Source organism: Gorilla gorilla, chromosome 16 (assembly GCF_029281585.2).
Source record: "Gorilla gorilla gorilla isolate KB3781 chromosome 16, NHGRI_mGorGor1-v2.1_pri, whole genome shotgun sequence".
In the NCBI taxonomy this organism is placed as follows: domain Eukaryota; kingdom Metazoa; phylum Chordata; class Mammalia; order Primates; family Hominidae; genus Gorilla; species Gorilla gorilla.
In genome coordinates, this window is record NC_073240.2 from 20,641,210 (window position 1) to 20,647,652 (window position 6,443).

The following is a 6,443-nucleotide window of genomic DNA, read 5'->3' on the forward strand; positions in this document are numbered from 1 at the left end:
CCTAAGTGGCTGCCTCCTGATGGCTGATGGAGTAGAGGCCTGAGGAAAAGCAGATGGCACTGGGGCTCTACCTCTAGGGTAGAAGAACTGATGTACCCCGACTGGCTGTGAGTGAGGTTGGTGGCTGGTCCACCTGCTCCTGGCACACCCTTGCAGAGGTGGCTGGTTGCTCTTTGAGCCAGCTTGGCCTTGCCCAGCATGCACAAGCCTCAGTACAACAATGGTCCCACAAATGGAGCCATATAGAGGAAATGAGCAACAGGCTCAGGAGCAGGGTGTGCACTGCCTTTGGGGCTCCAGTCCATGCCTCAGGGCTCATTTGGCACTGTGGGCTTCTTGATTGCAAAGAGGCAAACCACAGGACATCTTCAGGAGGATTTTATGTTCAAGTGCAGAAAGCAGCCAGGATTATCACCCAGGGGACTCTGCCTTCTGTGGCCCTGACCGGATTTAGAATTTCGCCTAACGCAGGACAAGCTCACTCGGAGCAGCATGTCCGTAGCTGGAGGTTGTGCATGAAAGACAAGGCCAAGCTGGCTCAAAGAGCAAGCAGCCACCTCTGCAAGGGTGTGCCTGTAGCAGGTGGAGCAGCCACCAACATCACCCACTCAAGGAAGCAGGGATGGCCAGATTCCAACAACCTGAGTGGCTGCCTCCTGATGGCTGATGGAGCAGAGGCCTGAGGAAAAGCAGATGGCACTGGGACCCTACATCTAGGGTAGAAGAAGTGATGTACTCTGACTGGCAGCGAGTGAGGTTGGTGGCTGGTCCACTTGCTCCTGGCACACCCTTGCAGAGGTGGCTGGTTACTCTTTGAGCCAGCTTGGCCTTGCCCGGCATGCACAAGCCTCAGTGCGACAACTGTGCTACATATGGAGCCACATAGAGGAAATGAGCAGCAGGCTCAGGAGCAGGGTGTGCGCTGCCTTTGGGGCTCCAGTCCATGCCTCAGGGCTCGTGTGGCACTGCGGGGTTCTTCGTTGCCAAGATGCAGACCACAGGCCATCTTGAGGAGGACTTTATGTTCAAATGCAGAAAGCAGCCAGTATTACCACCCAGGGGCTCTGCCTTCTGTGGCCCTGGCCAGACCTAGAATTTGGCCCCAGGCAGGACAAGCTCACTCGGAGCAGTGTGTCAGTAGCTGGGGCCTGTGCATGCCAGGCAAGACCAAGGTGGCTCAAAGAGCAACCAGCCACCTCTGCAAGGGTGCACCTGGAGCAGGTGGAGCAGCCACCAACCTCACCCACTCAAGGAAGAAGGTATGGCCAGGTTCCCACAGCCTGCATGGCTGCATCCTGATGGCGGATGGAGCAGAGGCCTGAGGAAAAGCAGATGGCACTGGGGCTCTACCTGTTGGGTAGAAGAAGTGATGTACACCGACCGGCTGTGAGTGAGGTTGGTGGCTGGTCCACCTGCTCCTGGCACACCCTTGCAGAGGTGGCTGGTTGCTCTTTGAGCCAGCTTGGCCTTACCCAGCATGCACAAGCCTCAGTACAACAACTGTGCTACAAATGGAGCCACACAGAGAAAACAGAGCAGCAGGCTCAGGAGCAGGGTGTGTGCTGCGTTTGGGGCTCCAGTCAATGCCTCAGGGCTAGTATGGCTCTGTGGGCTTCTTGGTTGCAAAGAGGCAGACCACAGGCCATCTTGAGGAGGACTTTATGTTCAAGTGCAGAAAGCAGCCAGGATTACCACCCAGGGGACTCTGCCTTCTGTGGCCCTGACTGGACTTAGAATTTGGCCTAATGCAGGACAAGCTCACTCAGAGCAGCGTGTCAGTAGCTGGAGCCTGTGCATGCCAGGCAAGGCCAAGCTGTCTCAAAGAGCAACCAGCCACCTCTGCAGGGGTGTGCCTGGAGCAGATGTAGCAGCCATCAAACTGACCCACACAAGGAAGCACAGATGGCCAGGTTCCAACAGTCTGAGTGGCTGCCACCTGGAGACTGATGGAGCAGAGGCCTGAGGAAAAGAAGATGGCACTGGGGCCTAACCTCTATGGAAGAAGAACTGATGTGCCCCAACCGGCAGCGAGTGAGTTTAGTGTCTGCTCCACCGGCTCCTGGCACACCCCTGCGGAGGTGGCTGGTTCCTCTTTGAGCCAGCTTGGCTTTGTTCGGCATGCACAAGCCTCAGTGCAACAACTGTGCTACAAATGGAGCCACAGAGAGGAAATGAGCAGCAGGATCAGGAGCACGGTGTGCACTGCCCTTGGGGCTCCAGTCCATGCCTCAGGGCTCATAGGGCACTGCGGGCTTCTTCATTGCCAAGAGGCAGACCACAGGTCATCTTGAGGAGGGCTTTGTGTTCAAATGCAGAAAGCAGCCAGCATTACCACCCAGGGGACTCTGCCTTCTGTGGACCTGACCAGACTTAGAATTTGGGCCAAGGCAGGACAAGCTCACTCAGAGGAGCATGTCAGTAGCTGGGGCCTCTGCATGCCAGGCAAGGCCAAGCTGGCTCAAAGAGCAACCAGCCACCTTTGCAGGGGTGCACCGAGAGCAGGTGGAGCAGCCACCAACCTCGGCTACTCAAGGAAGCAAGGATAGGCAGGTTCCCACAGCCTGTGTGGCTGTCTCCTGATGGCTGATGGAGCAGAGGCCTCAGGAAAAGCAGATGGCACTGGGGCCCTACCTCTAGGGTAGAAGAACTGATGTGCCGTGTCTGGCAGGCAGCGAGTGAGGTTGGTGGCTGGTCTACTTGCTCCTGGCACACCCTTGCAGAAGTGGCTGGTTGCTCTTTGAGCCAGCTTGTCCTTGCCCAGCATACACAAGCCTCAGTACAACAACTGTGCTACAAATGGAGCCACACAGAGGAAATGAGCAGCAGGCTCAGGAGCAGGGTGTTCACTGCCTTTGGGGCTCTAGTCCATGCCTCTGAGCTTATATGGCACTGCAGGCTTCTTGGTTGCGAAGAGGCAGACCACAGGCCGTCTTGAGGAGGACTTTATGTTCAAGTGCAGAAAAAAGGATTACCACCCAGGGGACTCGCCCTTCTGTGGCCTTGGCCAGACTTAGAATTTGGCCCCAGGCAGGACAAGCTCACTCGGAGCAGTGTGTCAGTAGCTGGGGCCTGTGTATGCCAGGCAAGGCCAAGGTGGCTCAAAGAGCAACCAGCCACCACTGCAAGGGCGCACCTGGAGCAGGTGGAGCAGCCACCAACCTCACCCACTCAAGGAAGATGGTATGGCCAGGTTCCCACAGCCTAAGTGGCTGCCTCCTGATGGCTGATGGAGTAGAGGCCTGAGGAAAAGCAGATGGCACTGGGGCTCTACCTCTAGGGTAGGAGAACTGATGTACCCCGACTGGCTGCGAGTGAGGTTGGTGGCTGGTCCACCTGCTCCTGGCACACCCTTGCAGAGGTGGCTGGTTGCTCTTTGAGCCAGCTTGGCCTTGCCCAGCATGCACAAGCCTCAGTACAACAATGGTCCCACAAATGGAGCCATATAGAGGAAATGAGCAACAGGCTCAGGAGCAGGGTGTGCACTGCCTTTGGGGCTCCAGTCCATGCCTCAGGGCTCATTTGGCACTGTGGGCTTCTTGATTGCAAAGAGGCAAACCACAGGACATCTTCAGGAGGATTTTATGTTCAAGTGCAGAAAGCAGCCAGGATTATCACCCAGGGGACTCTGCCTTCTGTGGCCCTGACCGGATTTAGAATTTCGCCTAACGCAGGACAAGCTCACTCGGAGCAGCATGTCCGTAGCTGGAGGTTGTGCATGAAAGACAAGGCCAAGCTGGCTCAAAGAGCAAGCAGCCACCTCTGCAAGGGTGTGCCTGTAGCAGGTGGAGCAGCCACCAACATCACCCACTCAAGGAAGCAGGGATGGCCAGATTCCAACAACCTGAGTGGCTGCCTCCTGATGGCTGATGGAGCAGAGGCCTGAGGAAAAGCAGATGGCACTGGGACCCTACATCTAGGGTAGAAGAAGTGATGTACTCTGACTGGCAGCAAGTGAGGTTGGTGGCTGGTCCACTTGCTCCTGGCACACCCTTGCAGAGGTGGCTGGTTACTCTTTGAGCCAGCTTGGCCTTGCCCGGCATGCACAAGCCTCAGTGCGACAACTGTGCTACATATGGAGCCACATAGAGGAAATGAGCAGCAGGCTCAGGAGCAGGGTGTGCGCTGCCTTTGGGGCTCCAGTCCATGCCTCAGGGCTCGTGTGGCACTGCGGGGTTCTTCGTTGCCAAGATGCAGACCACAGGCCATCTTGAGGAGGACTTTATGTTCAAATGCAGAAAGCAGCCAGTATTACCACCCAGGGGCTCTGCCTTCTGTGGCCCTGGCCAGACCTAGAATTCGGCCCCAGGCAGGACAAGCTCACTCGGAGCAGTGTGTCAGTAGCTGGGGCCTGTGCATGCCAGGCAAGACCAAGGTGGCTCAAAGAGCAACCAGCCACCTCTGCAAGGGTGCACCTGGAGCAGGTGGAGCAGCCACCAACCTCACCCACTCAAGGAAGAAGGTATGGCCAGGTTCCCACAGCCTGCATGGCTGCATCCTGATGGCGGATGGAGCAGAGGCCTGAGGAAAAGCAGATGGCACTGGGGCTCTACCTGTTGGGTAGAAGAAGTGATGTACACCGACCGGCTGTGAGTGAGGTTGGTGGCTGGTCCACCTGCTCCTGGCACACCCTTGCAGAGGTGGCTGGTTGCTCTTTGAGCCAGCTTGGCCTTACCCAGCATGCACAAGCCTCAGTGCAACAGCTGTGCTACAAATGGAGCCACACAGAGAAAACAGAGCAGCAGGCTCAGGAGCAGGGTGTGTGCTGCGTTTGGGGCTCCAGTCAATGCCTCAGGGCTAGTATGGCTCTGTGGGCTTCTTGGTTGCAAAGAGGCAGACCACAGGCCATCTTGAGGAGGACTTTATGTTCAAGTGCAGAAAGCAGCCAGGATTACCACCCAGGGGACTCTGCCTTCTGTGGCCCTGACTGGACTTAGAATTTGGCCTAATGCAGGACAAGCTCACTCAGAGCAGCGTGTCAGTAGCTGGAGCCTGTGCATGCCAGGCAAGGCCAAGCTGTCTCAAAGAGCAACCAGCCACCTCTGCAGGGGTGTGCCTGGAGCAGATGTAGCAGCCATCAAACTGACCCACACAAGGAAGCACAGATGGCCAGGTTCCAACAGTCTGAGTGGCTGCCACCTGGAGACTGATGGAGCAGAGGCCTGAGGAAAAGAAGATGGCACTGGGGCCTAACCTCTATGGAAGAAGAACTGATGTGCCCCAACCGGCAGCGAGTGAGTTTAGTGTCTGCTCCACCGGCTCCTGGCACACCCTTGCGGAGGTGGCTGGTTCCTCTTTGAGCCAGCTTGGCTTTGTTCGGCATGCACAAGCCTCAGTGCAACAACTGTGCTACAAATGGAGCCACAGAGAGGAAATGAGCAGCAGGATCAGGAGCACGGTGTGCACTGCCCTTGGGGCTCCAGTCCATGCCTCAGGGCTCATAGGGCACTGCGGGCTTCTTCATTGCCAAGAGGCAGACCACAGGTCATCTTGAGGAGGGCTTTGTGTTCAAATGCAGAAAGCAGCCAGCATTACCACCCAGGGGACTCTGCCTTCTGTGGACCTGACCAGACTTAGAATTTGGGCCAAGGCAGGACAAGCTCACTCAGAGGAGCATGTCAGTAGCTGGGGCCTCTGCATGCCAGGCAAGGCCAAGCTGGCTCAAAGAGCAACCAGCCACCTTTTCAGGGGTGCACCGAGAGCAGGTGGAGCAGCCACCAACCTCGGCTACTCAAGGAAGCAAGGATAGGCAGGTTCCCACAGCCTGTGTGGCTGTCTCCTGATGGCTGATGGAGCAGAGTCCTGAGGAAAAGCAGATGGCACTGCTTTGTAATGCCCTTCTTTGTCTCTTTTGATCTTTTCCATTTAAAGTCTGTTTTATCAGAGACTAGGATTGCAACCCCTGCTTTTTTTTTTTTTTTTTTTTTTTTTGCTTTTCATTTGCTTGGTAAATATTCCTCTATCCCTTTATTTTGAGCCTGTGTGTGTCTTTGCATGTGAGATGGGTCTCCTGAATACAGCACACCAATGGGTCTTGAGTCTTTTTCCAACTTGCCAGTCTGTGTCTTTTTACTGGGGCATTTAGCCCAGTTACATTTAAGGTTAATATTGTTACATGTGAAATTTATCCTGTCATGATGTTGTTAGCTGTTTATTTTTTCCATTAGTTAATGCAGTTTCTTTATAGTGTCGATGGTCGTTACAATTTGGTATGTTTTTGCAGTGGCTCATACTGTTTGTCCCTTTCCATGTTTAGTGCTTCCTTCAGGAGCTCTTGAAAGGCAAGAATGTGGATTTATTTCTTGTAAGGCAAATATGTGGATTTATATCTGGGTGCTGTATTCTATGGCCTCTACCCCAAGAGTCATTACTTTTAAAAATGCAATTCAAATTAGCATAAAACATTTACAGCCTAGGGAAAGGCTTATGACATTAGAATCCTTATT